The sequence below is a fragment of the Callionymus lyra genome, chromosome 3, assembly GCF_982586985.1.
Source record: "Callionymus lyra chromosome 3, fCalLyr1.hap1.1, whole genome shotgun sequence".
NCBI classification, from domain to species: domain Eukaryota; kingdom Metazoa; phylum Chordata; class Actinopteri; order Syngnathiformes; family Callionymidae; genus Callionymus; species Callionymus lyra.
The window spans coordinates 28,566,623-28,585,400 of NC_141820.1; the positions used below are offsets into that span (position 1 = coordinate 28,566,623).

The 18,778-nt window shown below is 37.7% G+C and overlaps 1 protein-coding gene across 1 annotated transcript in view; it reads left to right on the top strand.

Annotated features, from left to right (window-relative positions):
* The first annotated feature begins 790 nt into the window (after positions 1-790).
* Positions 791-18,778, top strand: part of large1 (LARGE xylosyl- and glucuronyltransferase 1) — a 118,092-nt gene continuing 100,104 nt past the window's right edge. The window contains exon 1 of the mRNA XM_087787418.1: positions 791-1,307. The gene's annotated coding sequence lies outside the window, so the exon portion shown is untranslated. The remainder of the gene's footprint in view (positions 1,308-18,778) is intronic.

Here is an 18,778-nt window from a genome sequence, read left to right on the forward strand (position 1 = left end):
TTTTCCTTCTGGTTATTCTGGTTCCTTTACATCAGGGGTCTCCAAATGTTTCAGACCGGTTCAACTTTAGCAGCATACTCTCGGAACCACCTTCAGATAAAAAGGACGACTTGCAAAAAAAATAAAATAATAAACCTCAAATGGATGAAAAATACATCTCACCGCCTCACTGTTTCACTAATTTTCACTAGTTTAAAGGTAACATGTGACTATGTCAGTCAAGAATCATATGCTAATAGTATTTCAGAAAGAACCACCTTTTAGCGATCAATAGTCATTCAAAAATCATTCATTGTCAACCTCTTCATCCCTTACCGGGGTCGCCGGGAGACTGTGAGACCCATCCCAGTATCATAGGGCGAGAGGCAGGGGACACCTTGGACAGGACACACAAAGACAGACAACCATTCACACACACACTCATCCCTATGGACATTTTTTCCCAAAGTTCTCAATCAACCTCTGTATGTTTTTGGACTGTGGGAGGAAACCGGAGTGCCCGGAGTAAACCCACACAACACGGGGAGATACATACCAACTCCATACAACAGAAATTATATATCAATTGGGGATCTCTGCTCTAAAATTACATTAAGATTAAAATAAAATCCAACTGATTTTGACTATTTTTGTCCCTGGTAGCTGCGGTGACCCCGCGGCCACTTTTTGCAGGGAGCCTCTCTCGCTCCAGACTCCGGTCCAGGCTGATCCAGTCCTTCTTACCCCAGACTCCTTCTGCGAGCGCGGGGCTGTGATTGGTCGCTGGCTGCTCGGCAGGAAGAAAGAGCTGCTGTGTTGAGGCCGAAACTCAGACATAACCGGAACGTGGACGTCAGTGGAATCTGGTCCTGCTCGGGATTACGGTTCTGCTCCGGACTCTTCCGACGGGCGCGTTCGCGGCACCAGAAGCGGGAACCCCCCCCCCCCTCCTCGGAGTCCCGGTTTTGTGGAGGCCGCCTCGGGTTCCGTCCGTCCCCCCGCGGATCGTGCGTCGCTGCTGGACTCACTAATCCTCCCCCGAAATAAACGCACCTTCCGCGGGTAACACTCCTCGTGTTGCGCCGCAAATCTTCCCCCAAGATCCAAGTCCGCGGCTGGGATCCGTTCCGGACCCGCAGACGTCACTGAGCAGCCGCTGTTGCTGTTGACAGCTCGGATCGAATTTCCAACAAAACTCTTCCTCTACTCTTTCCTTTTCCAGAGAAACTGCCATGACTGACCCTTAAAAACACCTCCTTTTTTTCTTCTTCTTCCTCCTCCGACCATCTGATGGATTAACTTGATCCTCGTGTTTCCTCCCGCATCAGGTGAGTTCCATCCGCAGTTCCATCCTCGGTGACCTTACCTCACCAGCGGTATTTTTGGCTCCACTTATCTGCTTTTTTCACTTGTTATTCCGACCACACGCCGAGTCATTGCAGTGGGGTTTTTGAAGCAGAACCCCCCTTTCGTTCGCGTCCAAAACTTGCCCCACGAGATCTGTCAATCTAAGTCGAACGAAGACCCTCTTAAACCCCCTGAAAAAAAAGAACCTAAGACTAAAATAAAGCAGGGAAGAGGATTAAAATCAGTCCCTGAGCACCAGCTGTCACACTAGGATTCTAGAAGAACAAGACTATTCTGGAAAAGTTCATATCTGGTCCTTAAAATACCGTTACTTCAGTCTACAGAGGCAAGATGTAAAGCAACAGTTGATAAACATCAGAAACATCATGTACCATTGAACTGTCGTGATGTTTTTTTCCATTTGTCATGCCCCAATATATGCTTATGAGTTTTTATTTAAAGATGGAACAATTACTTAAGGTAGGCATATTTAAACTAAAAACATCAATTAAACAACTGTTTACAAATGATCTAGAGTAACATGACTACCCTGATACGTTTAATTTCTGATAAAAAGTATTCAGTTAAACAACAAGAAAACAAATGTTTGGTTATAATAAATCTTCTTTATCAATGACCCCAAGTCATAAGTACAGGTCTGATAAATATTTGACAACGTATCGGAAAAACTATGTAGATCCATTGAATTGTCATGGTTTCTTTTGCGGTGGATTCTGTAGAAACTGTAAATATAAATGTAAGATCATAGTAGCCAGTATTTGACGAATCACGTCGATGACCGGAGACTATTCATAGTTCATTGTTTGAGTCGATCGAAAACTTTTTATCAATGCAGGAAAATAGACAGACTTACGAAAGTAAACCCTGTATATGGTTAATAAAGCAAATGATGTAGATGAATGTAACATATCATCCTGGGGAAGTTTTTATACTAAAACAATAAAAATTGATAACCATTATGTGGTACTGGTTAACAGGTGTCATTACCATAGGGAAGATACATAGCGGCAGATATTGACATTGATACTTAACTTATATTTAAATTTTTTACTTTAATTAATTTGCCATTTAAACCACAAAAAACACGGTATTACAACAAATACCCTTTAAACAAAATAACCCTTAAATAAACCTAAGCAGGTCAAAATAATATATATACATTTTTTTTGAATGCACACAATATAGTTTATTATTTGATTCGATAAAAGGCTTGTTTTGAAGCAAGAAAACAGTCTGAAAGAGTTGCAAAAGTAAACCCTTAATATAATGAATAGTGTAATTATAACTTGACTAATGATACTAAAAATCATTGCCAAGCATTTCCAAGTGGCAAGAAACTGTTATCATCAGATAAGATAGAAATCATATTCCTCAATTGTATCCGGAAAATCTTGGCTAAGTCCTAAGCTATGTGTAAGAAAACTTGTTAATATCATATGATACAGAGTTATAATCTTTATGTGTTGTTCTGCTCCATATGTAGCTCCTTCCAAAGACAGTTCTTTAAAATTGGCATTTAAACCTAGTTGTGACTCATAAGTTACTTAATGCTCTGAGAATTGTAAGAACTTGAATACGGAAATACAAACTTGTTGGCTGCTTATGACAAAGTTTGGAAGAAAACGGCACAATCTTGAATTTAAATACAATTTTTCAAGCTCCAAATACCATTTTAATTAATATATTATTGATGTAACTGGTCATCCAAAACGACATTGAGGAAACTAGTACAGGACTTCAGTATAATACCATAATATAAGATGTTTTACTTTCACTGTCTAATAGATTTGAATTTAATCGTTCACAAAAATGAAAAAGTTAAAACCCTAAATGAATCTATGCAAGTCAAATAAAGACATAACTGTGGCATTATCATGATAATATTTCAACTTAAATTATTCTTTTTTTCTTGGAAAGTACTTTGCAAAAAAGTACTCTTACGATGACCATGGGTTGCAATATTCTTGCTTAAAGTATCATTTGTAGCTAAATGAAGGAAAGAAACAGTTTTCTCTTCATTTTGTATGCAGTGCAGTACATATGTATGTATGCTTACTGTAGCCCTCTGTGTATTTTCAATAACTGCATTCATCATTTTTGCCTGATTTGAAAACGACCGCATCCTACAACAGCCTGCAGTCCATCCAAATGACATTTTAACAGTAAATCAGTATTGTGTTAAATTACATAAATATCAATACTAGATAAGAGACGCTCAATAGCTTACAGTCTAGTAATCTTTCCCAGCTTGGAAGTAATATCACATATTGATATTAAGCAAATGAGAACACACGGGTCTAATGTGTATGGATATCTGAACCAGTTCATTAATTTTGTATGGATTTTTCATTTAAAGGTTGACCTAAACCATCAATGTCTTCAGTTGCATGTGGATGATGTTTTTTGAATGTCTCACTGCAACATGAAACGTCTCAAGTTGTTTTTCTTTGAGAAAAATGCAGAGAAAAGGTTCAGCATTTCTAAAATAGAAAACGTTAGCGGCAGACTTGTATACCGAAATAAAAAAGTGTGGATAAAAGGCTGGAGAGCCATTTGTTTGTCCTGTATAGCTGCTGAAATTGAAGTGGCATTCATATTGCATGGTCATCAGTTTCTGTTGTTGGGAAACTTTCCAAGTTGGATGGAAGCGACTGCGTGCTTGGCATTAAAATGTAAGTGCGCAGGTAAATGGATGCGAGTGAAATAAGTCTCCGTATGAATCAATAACAATTGAACCCGTTTAATGTGTTGATGTTGGGAAATGCTTGATCAAAATGACATGTTTTTGTACACGATACAACACATTAGACTCGCGTGTCATTCATATTTCAACTCTAGTGTGAATGCATCGTCTTTATTATGACACTTTATTGATTCCATGGTCGGAGATGCTGCATATGGAAACCAAAACCAAGCCTGTTGACACCTTTCGGGGTCAATCCCCCTTAAGATAATGACGTCTCCCCTCATCCGTCCTGGTGGGTGGACGCTCTGTGGAGCCGGCTCCGGTCAGCATTATGTCTGTTCGTCTTCATTAATGAGCGGGCATGCCTGCTCTCAGGGGGATGTATGGAGGAACAGCAAACAAGCCTGTCCTGTCGGCTGCTTCATTGATTTTTTTTTTCTCGTTGGAGCCCGGCAGCATTTAAAATCGCCTCATTTCAGGTGTTGCACTCATCACCGTGTAATCACTGTGGATATCCAAGAGTGTTGATGCGTCGCCCGCCGGAGACCGACCCTGAATCTGCTGCCTTTAGACCTCACCTAAGACTCACCTAGACTCGGCCCCACCTAAAATGTACAAACTTGTTTTTTCTAACAGACAAGAAGTCAGAAAAGGGGATCAACAAAACATTAATAAAAATACTCGCCTATATGTAATGCATTGATTTTCACTGTATATTTTAGCACTTTGTTCTCAACTGCAAGGTGCGAGCACTGGGACTTGTTCACATAACACACCACATACAGTACCTTCTACCTCAACAGGAAGTAACTGATCCTTTAAAATATTCATGGATCCCGATGGTGAAAGGGAAACCCATCAATTGTAGAGATGCACCGATCCAATAGTGGTATCGGTCTGATCCTGGCTTCCAAAGTTGGATCGGGTATACGTGGGGAAAAAAAAGGTTTTATCTGCGGATCCGATCTAGGTAATGAAGATCTATGTTTGCACTGACCTGTCAAGCAGCGGCTGCTAACAGTAGCCACTAACAGAAGAGGCTCTGAGGTGTGAATAGAGGTAGAGAAGTCATGCCACACCATTCAACACCACTAGCTTAATTAAAGAGCGACTAATGTGAAAAACCAGCTTTCCTGACTCACTTACATGACTTAAAATGTTGAAGTCTTCGTCTCCAAGATGCAGTTAGTCGCTGTTTTGACGTTATTACTTTATAAAGTTACCCTAGTTCAATAAATTTGTAACTGACTGCATGAAAAAGTGAACAATAACACAAAAAGTGCTGTGTATATAAAAATATTTGTTCAATAAAGGTGAATATTTATTCAACAAAAGTGTATGTATTTGTGTTTTATTTTGTTCTGGCATATTTGTGTTCACTTAAAGAGTGAACTCTTTTTCACTTTGTATTTATAGTATATCATGTAAATATGGTTTACAATTTAACTTTCAATTTTACAATTGACTTAATTTATGTAATCGATAGGCTGGTAAACATGAAAACTTTATTTGAATAAAAGCCACCATATTTAGTCATGTAAGCTCACAGTAGGGCAAGAAAGTTCATATTTTACCACTGGTGCTGGATCTATATCGGTACCTAAATCCTAGGTATCCGTGTCGAAAACGTAAAAGTCATCGGTGCAAATTAAATGGTTGCTCTTTGTACCACAATCAAAATCTCCTGCTTTTTGAGTGACTCATCCATTCCCATTTTCTTTGTGACATTTGCCAATTTATTTATTTTGGCCACAACAACATTGTATAACGTACAATATATTGGTGCTGTAACCAAGTGAAAGTGTTGAACATGTGAAAATATGTTGTTGTGTAGAGAAAATTATCTCACAGGTAAATAAGATGAATGAATAAAGAAGGGATAGAGGTACTAAAAGGTAAAGAAGACAAGAATAGATAATCATTTATAGTGAGGAAAGTGTTTGTGGTTGTCACTTGTGAGTGTCACTTGTGAAATATCTGGTCTCTTGACTCTGCTAGTGCTGTGTTTACCATGAAGGGCACATCTTTGGAAGCGTCAGCCGGCTCTGATCTAGAGATCGCACAAGCCAAACCAGAGTTAATCGTTTCTTCCTGTCACGAGTCTCCCCTGGGGTTCACTCCCGACCGAGAAAAGCTTGAGGGAACCGACGAAAGCGTGTATTCCAGGGGGCACTTTCAACCGGCTCTTTTTTTACTCTAAGAAGTTTACTTCTGTCAACTCCAGACTCTGAGTAAGCAAACTAAAACATTAGCAAGTTGACCATGTGTTAATCCGTTGTGTATTTATTCAAACTTAATTAGAACTCTCACTTCCTGTTGCGGTTGAGGAGTCCGAAACCGAAGCCCCCCCCCCAAGGCTGTGAGCGGCCGAGTGGTTCTTTCAACATCCAATTCATGAAAAATGTGTTCGGAATTCTTCTTTTGTTCTTCAAATTTCTCCTTCTTCTAGAAAAGTTTGCTCAGCCCAACTTACTTAGGGGCGCGTTGATGACATTTGAGGGTGCTCTGAATAATGTGACCTTTTTTTGTCCCTGATCTTTGGAATAACATGCTGTGAAAAATGCAAGGACCTAATCAGTAATACTCCTCCTAGTCTGCGGCTGTTGCCCTTCATCTTGGATGCATGTCCACTGCTCAATGGAGATCAAGATGATAAACAAGTCATTTACCAGAGTTAATTGGAACTGTTTGATAGCGTGTCCCTCGCTGGATTTATGGCTGCTACCAGATTCCTATCATGGCACAGCAGAATTTAATTTAAACATGCGGGTCCAGCCGGGAGGCACGCGAAAATAAATAAGAGGCATATCATCTTTAACGTCGGCGCGCTTTTGATCATGGAGCCATTTTTCTATTCACACATCATCGACTTGTTGTTCTTCTACATAAATACACTATTTATTAACACATTTGCTCGGCAGATATCTCTTTTGTTTGCACTCGTGGAGCAGACGTGCACTAGGATTAGATACCATATCTTGTTAGCCCCCCCCTGGAACCTGTGATATACTTAAAGGTGTCTGCCATATGGCTCCATTTACATTCCGCTTCATCTCCTTTAGTGTTACGGAGGGGTTTGCTGTTGGTTTAAACAAGAGCTATTATGTCATTAATGCTCTTGTTCCAGGATTTTCTGCTCTCGGTGGACAATTGGCGTCCAACTGAGATCCAGAATGACCGTGGATCAGTGCCGCTTAAGCTGGACGTGGTTTTCTGTTTAAGTTAATACTAGATCTTGACATTTATTCAACATGCTGCATGTAAGCTTGTGGTTCAAAGCGGTCCTGTGTTGTAAATGAGGAAACGGAAGGGAATAAACCAACCAAGAAATGTTTTCACATTTTATTTATATTTGTACACATTTCAAGTGTCATGTCATAACAAATGTATTTAAAGTTTAAATTTAACAATAGGACATGGATCATTTTATTTTGTTATAATGCCCAGCATTGGTACAGAAAGGCATACATCGAGATTGATCACTTTAACTAATGTGTTTTTTACTCAAATTGAGATAATCCTGCTGTTGGTAGACAAGTGGTGATCCATCTGGAAGTTATGAAGACATGGAATCAACTTTGAATTTTTTGTTGTCATTTTCCTGATATTAATTTCTTGGGAGATTTCCATCGGGAATTTAGGGTTTTGGGTTTTCTTGATAATAATATTCTATTTCAAAGCACCTTTGGAAGCTCTCGTGGTCACTTAACAACACCAAAAAAAACATGTTAATTCGGGATATTTACAATACAAAGGTTGCATGAGCATCTTTTTCTTCTAACAGTTCACTTTTGATATAAACAATTGGCTGAATCTTGCTAATGAAAAACTTATAATACAAATGATCATAGGTAGAGTTGTTTCTACGTATCATTGCAATAAACCATAAAAATTCTTAAATGCTGTTTCTTTTTTCTTTTTTTACCCATATCTTTTCTAATTATATTAAAAATACGTAATTTGTGAAATGCTAAACAATTCCAATCTGTCTTTTTCGCTTGACTTACTGCTCTATTGCATAAATAATTCAACTAATTTCATGGGAATTTATGAACGCTGGACCAAGAGTGACCTTATTAACTTTTAGGGCATACTTGGACATTCTAATTAATTGCCCAAGTAATATTGCACACTCTTTTTTTTTTTCCCCACAAAAGTAAAAACAAACTGCTGGCCCTTCTGGTGATTGATACGGTTACAGATATTACTGCATAATAAATATATTGCGCCCTAAAGGCTTATTTCTCCTTTTTATTTGTGATTTATTATGACTTGGTGCAATTACTAATTCACCAGCGCTTGGTGATGCATTTATGCAAAACATTTTAACAATTGGGATACCAGAATGGTGCTAATATTTGGATTATATTGCAACACGTTTTATAGTTCCTTGAAAAATTCATGCATTTTAAACATGGCAATATTAACATATAGCTCAACACCGGTTACAAATATGTGCTTTATGTATAGGCCGTATGGAGGTTATCGTAGATGCATACATTCGTAATGTCACTGGGGGCGTCGTAGCTTCTGCAAAATGGTGATTGAGAGAGACACTCTTATTGCTTTCACACTCTCACGCCACAGTGTACAGAGAGAGTGTGTGTGTGCGGAGGAAACATACGTGTCGAGAAGATTGGTTTACATTAACCATTTTATCTTGGCAATGCACCCAGTATGATTACGCCCAAGAACTAACCTGGTAAATAAAGGTATCTAGTAATATGTGAGCCCACTTTCACGCAATCTTTGCACCCGCTGATGTATCTGTACGCACCTCTGCTCTCTTTTCCGTGGACCCATTTCCTCGGATCACACTCTACCCAGCTGGGGTCAGCATGAACAGAATTGTTGTTTGTGATTATTTCTTTACTAAAAAACAAGTACGATGGTGTCCACAACAGCATCTTGACGAAAATAAGAATTTTTCCCAACAGCTGTTGGTTTAAAGAGGGACAAATTTAACAAGAAGATGGGAGAGATTGTGTGTTTGTGTTTTTTTTCTTTTAATACCCAAGATTGGAAGCCGAAAAACGAACAGTATTCAAAGCTAATTGTATCAGACAAATCAAAGTTTCAACATGAAATATGCACATCAAAACCTCATCATTACAGTTGTCAACAGTGTTTTCTTTCTTTGAAAACATGGATACCTTATTTCCACACTGATCATTTAGTCTACTGGTTATGTACTGTAATTTCCTGCATCTTGCACCATGTGACTATTGGGAAAATTTCCCACTACTGCTGAAATTTTTGTCAGAATTTACATCTCGCACAAAGAAATCGTTTTTTCCCCCCTCATTTTTGTGTCGCTTTATGTATTAATTTTCTTTAATGTTTGTTCAATTCTGGGTTTGAGTACGACAGCATTTAAGGCAGCAGAGGATGTTGACAAATATGTTGAAAGAAAATTTGTATAAAAATATCCACATACGAATAGGGCTTGGTATTGAACTTAGGTTCTTTTATGGCAACGACCGAAAGTTTCATTACCCGGGCGTGATGAAAACTTTATAATGTGTGAATATTTAAGTCACTATGTTAAACTCAAGAATTGTTAAACTTGAAATGTAATAAACTTGAATTGGTCTTAAAATAAATTGGTTTTAAAAAAAGTATCATTCAGGAACCTGTATCGGTGTCGGTAGCAGAATCGTCTAAGGTTCAATCTATACGTTTCCAACATTAGACCCAAGACATGGTAAGTCTACATTTTAACTGCGACATATGAGCTCAATTGGCTGTATTTTCTTATGGCTTCTTAAAGTCGACTGTATTTAAAATTTGCTGAAGAAGCTGTCGTTCCCGGCTGACCACGATATGTCCGTCTCACTAAGCTTTATTAGTCGCTGTGATGAGCTAGCAAGCCATCCTGTTCATCCTGATTTGCTTGTCGCCGTGAGAGTGGACAGTTCCCGCTCAACTTGTAAGTAGCCTGCATCATAACTGCCCTCTGACATTATCGCTTCATGAACATTGTTGTATAACAAATGTTTATATGCTCTGATCTTCCTACTGTTTGATGCTTGATGACTTTATCAATAGAAGCGTTGTGAACCAAATTAAAAAGTAAAAAAAAGATGAATGAAAAAGTAAGAATGAAAAATTTAAATGGTAGATTTCTGTTGTACTACCTGCACAAAATACAAGAATAACCAGGGGGAATACTGTATCAAGTATAAATATATATTTTTTTGAATTGGAAATGGTTGTATGAAAAGCTGGTTTAGTTGCATAAGATGCACACAAGCCCAAGTAGAAGTATCTCAATGCTTCAATGAGTGAACCTCTGAATATATTTAATGTAAATGAGGGCCTTGTGTAAAACCAACAACACCATCATTGCAGCCTCAAATGACCATTAGCATAAATTTCCACATCTAAACTTGTGTGCGTGTGTTCTTAAATCAAGGATTCACGACAGGAGTTTTGTGCTGCGGATGCTGCCGTGTTTGCCGAAGGGGTTGTGGACATTCCCACCTACTGTCATTTGATTCTGTTTTGTTTTTTTCAACCAGAATATTAAATTCCAAGCAAACTACTATCAGTCAATCTAATTGTGTTTAGCTGTGGAATGGGACATGGAATTGTTTAAGAGTAAAAAAAAAAAAAAGGGCACTATTTCAAAACATCACCTTTTTTTTCGAATGCGTCATTGATTCATTCATTATCCGCTGCTTATAAGGGATGCGCGGGGGCTGGATAAATTGAATTGTAATTGTATTGTTCAAATTGTAATTGAAAGAGTAAAGGTTAGATTTTCAATTGCATGGTCCTTGAATCCTAAATCATGCGTTCAAACACCTCCCGCCAGCCTTGACTTGAGGCGTTCCTAAAATGACGTTGTTAGCCTTGGTAGTTGGAGCAGAAGAGGCCACGGAAAAGATAACACTTGCTTGTATATCATTAAGTTTTGCATTTCTTGTTGAGCTTAATAAAAAAGGGAACGCGAATGATGTTGGCGACACACCCTCCTTCTCACCTAACAACAGATGGGGTCGAGTCCCTGAGATGCTAATAAGGATAGACAATGTACTTTAAGAAGGTCTGGTATTTAACTATTTGAAATGCAATATCACAACAGTTTAAAGTACTAAAATATGAACTTTCGGTGAATCTAATGTCTTCTTTCTTCCCATCTCTACCAGCACTACTGACTCATGAAAGTCTAGCAAAACTGCAGCTGAACTCTTGAACCACAGAGACTCTGAATCAAACAATAGAGTTCTGGAAAATCCCCAGTCGGTAGTTGATTAGAAATTTAGATTAATTAGTCTTTGGAAGCTAACACTTTTAGGCATTTTTAGAGGAGGAAAAGTACAAGAGTAAACTTTGTCTTTAACAGTAGCCCCATTACATGAATTGTCCTAGTTTTCCATGTCAGTGAGTGAGCAGGCACATTACCATAGCTTTGTGGTCGGCTCCTCGGGATTGAATGCAGCCATCAATGATGTTATTAATTTCTCACTGCTTATCCTGCTGTGACGCAAAATCGTGCCGGCCATGAGAAAAGAAGACCGTAAATGGTCACTTAATCATGCCATGGAGGGCTCTTGCTCATTTATTTGCAGGAAGCCAAAGAGTACACCTGGGGCATCAGGATACTTCTGCCTTTTCAATGGTCATTTTAAGATCTTAGCTCATCTCTGATAGCCACGAAAGAGAAGTCATGCTATGTATAAAAAGTGTAGATACAATTTCATCTCTTAAATAAAAGTTCACATTTTAGCCAAGTTGAAAGTAAACTACGACTTCTGCAACTACAGTACAGTGGATTTCAAAGTTAAAGTAATAAAACCTTAATTTTCTCCCTGAAATATTGAGTAGTATTATATATTATATAGAAAGTTTTCGGATATTGTGATGTATCCTAAGGTTCTGACCAATATTCTGTATATCTAATACAGTAAACCAGCCAGAAAAACAAGGGGCCAACATTGTAGACACAGTGTGAGTCACAGGCTGACAGATTGTGTATTTATGATTGTTCTATAACTAACAGCAAGTCAAATCAGAGTGTTAAGTCCAAGTGTCATATAAGATTTACACATACACTAAGTGAGTGTATCTATTTTAAGAGTCCCCGTTGCTCAAATGGCTAGTTTGTATGCCAGTGTTTTAGCATGAACCGTACAGAGTCAGCCACCATTAGAGGGAAGCCAGCGGGATGTAATCGTGGGAGGTTTTTCGTTTTTTTTTGTTGCAGCATTTGTGAGTTGCAGGGAGGCAGCTGGGTGACTGCACGCTGCCCTGACAGGAGGCGAAAAATAACCTCTGACATTCAGACTCAATGGAAGGGCTACTCTCTATCCATTCTTCTCCTGCAGGAGGCGGACATGTGGGAGTAATTCAGCAACTGGTTTCTAGCTGTATTACATGACTGGTTACCACCAACACTCCCCTGTCTCGTGTTCTCATTGTCACGGAGAAGAGGTTGGAGGAGATGCTATCCACGCCAGGAAATATATATATATATATATATATCTATATATATATATATAGATATATATACTGTATATATCTATATATATATACATACATTCTCAGTGGCATAAATAGGACTGTCATTTGTAATAATGCATTTGTATTGCTAAATGAAACTGTAATTACACTTATAATAAGTATTATTAATTAATTATTAAGGCCAGCTTGATAATTGCTGGCCTTAATAAATACATTTTACAAATAAAATTATGGTAAAGTTTGGTCTCTCATGCTAAAAAATAACTATGTTGTATGTCCCATATATATTTATGAATTTTGTTTCTTGATGGAAAACGTCAAAATATCAAATTCATTATAATTACCTAGCATTGGTATGCTTGGCGTCATGCTCAGTGAGTTGTTTTTAAATGGCTAATGATATAATACATTTGTCACTTAAAGACAAAATGTAAATGTCTGTAGCATCAGTGAATCGTTTGTGACTCTAACATGGTAAAAATCTGTTCAGAATAACGTTGCTGTCTCCAGCCCGGTCAGAACATGAGCAAGAATAGAAATCGACTCTGTTAGCAGTGGTTTTTTTTGTTCATATTCACAGTCTGAAATATCATTGTGCTATTAGGCTCCATTGCACATCAAACACAGTAATGAGCTGTGCTGTTGCACAGTGCGACACACTCCTTTATCATGGGCAATTTTTTTTTTCTTTGTTCTGATTAGAAAGAGACCCTCCAGTCTGATTCAGACAATACTATCAAATGAATGTTTAAAAGTGAAGGATTAATTATCAAAGTAGTGGGAATGTTTTAGATCCTTGCTAAGTGTTATGTGCCCAAAAAAGCCAGTAGTCAAAGTACTGTTTATTTAGATTTCACTACTGAAATTAATACAAAAATAGATGTCAATAAAGTTCAGTGTCCCCTAAAATTTTCTGAAACTGATGCAAATGTATCGGAAATGTTGTTTCAAACTTGTTTTATGAGTTGATTATATCATATCTAAACATATGATGTATGATTTGTGTTTCGCTATAGCCTTAATCCACAATGTTTTATTTGTGGTGGATATGCTTTTCAACTATTTAATAACCAAGACAACAACTTTTTGCAACCTGCTCCAGGAGTAGTGAAGAACTTTGTCAACACTGGTTTTGTGTCTGGACAACAAAACCTTAAAAGTTTTAACCGTTATATTTGCCTTTTCTCTGTAGACTTTTAACTTAAAAGTCATCAATTCACAACAATAGCGGACTACAAAGTTGTGCTCATTCTTCAACAGGTGATCAACATATTGGATTTTTGAAGACAACCCTTCATTATAATGAGCAGCAAACGACCATTAAACCAAACTTATCTTCATGCTCTTGAAGGTAATAAAAAGAAAATAGTTGAGAATCTCAACAGAGAATCACAATTACAAGTTTAATATTTCCTCAAATCAAAGAAGTATGATATTTAGATTCTACTGAATACTACTAATGTGTAACTTGCCAGCATCGATGAGGTCTGCAGCAGGACTTAGCAAGGCAAGCATTGTGGTCCGTGGCCACTTTCTAATGTCTTCGGCCACTAATCTGCCAAGTGTGATGTAATGACAGCTGAACAAGGTCTTGACGTCTTTAAGGCATTGAGTAAGCTCTTTTTATAAACCATTGCTATGTCATCATCGCTACAGGAAAGAATGGAATGTGTATTTACGTGGATAAGATCCAGATCTCTGTCTGCTATAGCTGTGCATTACAGGCAAGAGAATGTCGATGGAAAATAAGTTTAAGAAATAAGATGTGACAGTTAAGGTAACTTGAGTATGTGGTGGCCTCAATGCAGGAAGGAAGAGATGGAAAGTGTGCATGTATTACACTCTGGTGATTGAACTTGAGATTGAGATACAAAATGAGCAAAGCAATGAAAAAATAACTATTGTTGTCCGTGTGATCAATAAACCGAAATTGTCCTTATACAACAATTGCAATTAAAAATATATTTTCAGAAGCTCAAACTTTAGTATTTGAAAGATGTTCTTCAAATGGATCATCCTTCAATGAATACAATTTTGTCCTAGTTTATTTTGAAACACAAAACAAGAAACAAAAAAACAAGCTTGATAATAATGTTTTTTACTAACCTTATCCAACCTATAATTTATTATTTGCTCTCTCAATAAAATTCCTTAAAGAAGACGGTTTTTAATTATTTTGATAAATAAATGTTTTCATCCCAAATCCCTTGAAATCAAATTGTATCATCCCATGAGTTTGGCCTCACAATGGTAGAACCGTGGTTATGAGAGTAGTTTTCTAAATAGCAGTGGCAATTATATCAACAGATTAGTGTCTCACGTCTGATCTTTGGACTTTCCAGTCCGGTTCAATAACAATATAGTTTTTGCTTGAATGATCCGTTAGCTTCAATTTGTTTTTCTGCAGTAAAAGGCCACTGACCCAACATGTTGACTCGGTTCAGAGCCATAAATAAAATCTTGTTAAATGAAGGTATTTAATGCTCAAAGAAACAGAAAGAAGCTGAAGGGCACACATCCTCTCTTTTTTCTCTCTCTCTGTCAGGATCGGGTGCAGCGTCCATGGACTCTAAATGATTGAAAACACATTGACAAATTGAGATGAGTCACAGATGGGATCAAGGAAGCAAGGCCTGTTATCTACCTTAGTGGAGCTGACAAGAGAAAATGCTGTGATGTTTCTTTAACTTCCAAAATAACTCGCTGAAAACTACCTTCAGGTTGAAGTTTGAGTTTAATACCATTTCTTGAGATTCAAGATACTTCCAGGAAAACTCGGTACTACATCATGATGTAATTCGTAAAATAATATACATTATACCAATTTCCCAGAGGAGATCTCCAGAGGGATTAATAAAGTGTATCTATCTATATATATGCACTTTTGAACTCTTTCTATGATCACTGCCTTGTTGGTAAAAGTTAACTGATGCTGAAACAACCTTTCTTTGGCTCTCATTTGGATACTACCCACTGATCCTCCACAATAGTAAGTAAGTAAGTAAGTCATATTTATTTATATAGCGCTTTTCGAGACCAGGGTCACAAAGCGCTTAAACAATCAAAACAATACTCAAAAAAGTACATACTTTAAAGATCAAGATAATACTGAGAACAACACAGGAGTTCGAGAAATTCAAGGAAAAGCCTGAACAAATAGAAACGTCTTAAGATGTTTCTTAAAGGAGTCAGTAGACTCCATCAAGCGCAAAGAGAGAGGAAGATCGTTCCAAAGTTTAGGAGCAACAGCCTGAAAAGATTTCTCTCCTCTGGTCCTGAGCCGTGTGCGTGGAACCATGAGTAGATTCTGATCCACAGACCTCAGAGCCCGAGCTGGGGTGTAAGGCTGGATCAGATCAGTGATGTAAGGAGGAGCCTGACCATGAATAGCTCTGAAAGTAAGAACCAGAATTTTAAAGTTGATCCTGAAAGAAACTGGAAGCCAGTGAAGAGTTTACTCTTACCAATACAATTTACAATAGCCAGGATAACACTTCCTCCTCTGTCTGCAACTTGTTAAATAAACAGTTATTTGTAAAATGAAAAACGCTATTTTTATTTGGCTATTCATTAGTTCACACTGAATAGCGCGGATTCTGTTTTAAAACTGTTTTTTCGGTTTGCATACAACGATGATGTAGTTTGTACATTAGTATGCTTGAGAAAGCTTTTTTATTTTCTATTTTTCCATTTGTCAGTTGTTGATATGATTTATTCACTGGCAAACTATCACCCAATGTGAGTTTTATCACTCACTATTATTTGATAAAAATGGTTGAGAGTGTAATAGAAGATCCATGACGCTCAGGTGACATTCCGCTGTCGGCGTCAGCATTTTGTGTCGCTCTGTGATTCTCCGGCATGCTAATCCTGCTGGTGTTTGACGTGCCATTAGAAGAAGTATGAGATTAGAGAGTAGAACATCTGTCAAGTTTCTGCTAAAATGTGTTGTGTAACTTCCTGCTGTAAACCTAAAAGCTTTCTAACCTTTGGTGCTGTCGATTTATGTTCAACGCACCTGCCTGTCCTTTGAAGATTCTGTTGTACATTTGATTTAGGAACTCATTGAAACGGGCCAATGCTAAGGTCCTCAATCCACATGACTTTGTGATGGCAGAGAAAAAAAAGTTTATTTTGGTGATGTTAGCTATCCAGCATCCCAGAATAGAAAGTAGTGCTGGCCTGGGTATCTATTGAAAAATGTATGATACCGATATCTTTGCACATGACATAGTTTTAAAGACATTACAGTGAACCACCGTCATCATTATTACATTTTAAGCATGTGATAACCACAACTTGGCCCCAAGACAAAGCATGTTTTGATACACATTATTACCAAAGAATTTGGGTCTGTGCCTCTAAAGAACCAAAGTTCGGTACACAGCTCTAGTAAAAAGCCATACAAGTAAATGATGACACTTTTAATATTTTCCTGGATCAGGGGGAAAAACGGAACACCACCATAAACTTGGATTTTTTAAAAAATCTTTTCCAAAAATACAATCTAACTCAGCTGCAAATATTACTTCTGCCTCTATAAGGAGTTATAAGTAAGGCTTACCAATGTAATAATAACAAGAAATTTAAGCTAGAATACAAAGAAATGTAGCGGTATTCTACTTTGGTGACATAGTCAATGATCACGATGGACCTGGGGACATATTGCACAAAGTCAGGATAGCATCGCCAGGATTTGTCTCAATCTCTACCGATTTTCTGATTTGGCAGGAAACCCAACTGATCTGTCCTTTGCCCTATCTCTTGGGCCACAAAATCCCTTGGCAGATCGCCACAGTCACAAGAATCCAGCCTTGAATAAAATGCTTTAATCAGTGTTTGAACCCGTCTAGAATACAGCAAGACACCGGTGAACTGAGAAGCTGTCCTAAAACTCAACTCTTTTTCTAATCACTCGTTTCAAAGGGGAGAATATTTGAGTTGTGAAGACGTGAAGAGCCAGTTTTGAGCTACTCTTACTCTACAGACTCGTCACTCAAGCAGAATAATAAAAATAAGAGTGTTAAGAATAAGTGTTCCACGCGTTTAAAAGTGAACTAATTACAGTAGTTTACAATCAAATTAATCATGATAAAGAATATGAGAATGTCAGGAAAAAAACTAGAAGGAAATAAAACGTCATTAAAAAAGATATTAATCGGTCATATAAACACCAAAATTAGCGAAATGCACAATTGAGTAGCGCTGTGATCTGAAAACGTCTCGTTATTCAGATGTGGATTTTGTTAAGTCGTTCCTCTCTGAAACAGCAATTAGACAACTAATTTCCTCAAAGCTCTTTGTTTCCGACCGTTGCATCATTTCTTGGGGCAATTTCCCTCTGGAAAAAAAGCCTCACCCCTGCTGCGCATCTGTCGTAAAAGTCTTGCACAAAGCGCTCCTCTGAAAACTCCCTTTAAAGGTCCAATTCAATGCTGTACACATCCTTCGAGTTTTGAGCAAAATGGGCTCTGACCCGAGCCTTAATCCTTAGTGTGAGACCCCCCATTGGTGATGTCCAGTCCAATACCTGCATTTTCTCTAGATCCCGGAAACTTGTTCACCCTTAAATTGGTAACAACTTCAAGTTCACCGCATTGAAGGAGTAAAAAAAGAGGCTCTTACAAATTGTTGAAAAAAAAAATCTTGTTGATTCATTGTCATGTTGTGCAGTTGAAAGAAATGGTTGAGATGTAAACACTGATGAAGTCTGACCTGTACGAGTGCAACAAAAAAAGATCGGCAGGATGTGTTTTATTTTTCAACAATCGCAACAGACTTATTTTCAAGAAGAAATCAAGATAAAAGAAAATCAGGCTCTCTCTCACCCAACTCTGAATACAACAAAGTATTTTAGCACTTGATACATACCACGGAAATCATGTACGAGAGCCACCATCTTTAGTTTTAAATCCAAACACAGGCTCTGATGTTTAATAGAGTCACGCACTAATAAATTCAGTTCCATTTAAGGCCCCTTGCTGAGGCTCACCAAAGAGCATCATTTCAAGGCAAGAAATATTTTTGTTCTGATTGATAACATTTTGCACCAAAAAATGCATTTTTGTGGTTTTCTGATTTTTTTTTTTCGAGGAAATCTCAAGCGGAATGAAATAGAAGAAGATCAAGTATTCATAAAGCTCTTCTATTACATCTCTTTGTAGCGTACTAAATTCTCATCAATGTCACACTGCGCCAGCGTGTAGGCATATTTATATCATTTTAACCATCGTGCCGGGGAATTGGAGGCTGTCCATGTTTTTATTTTTGAACCAAAAC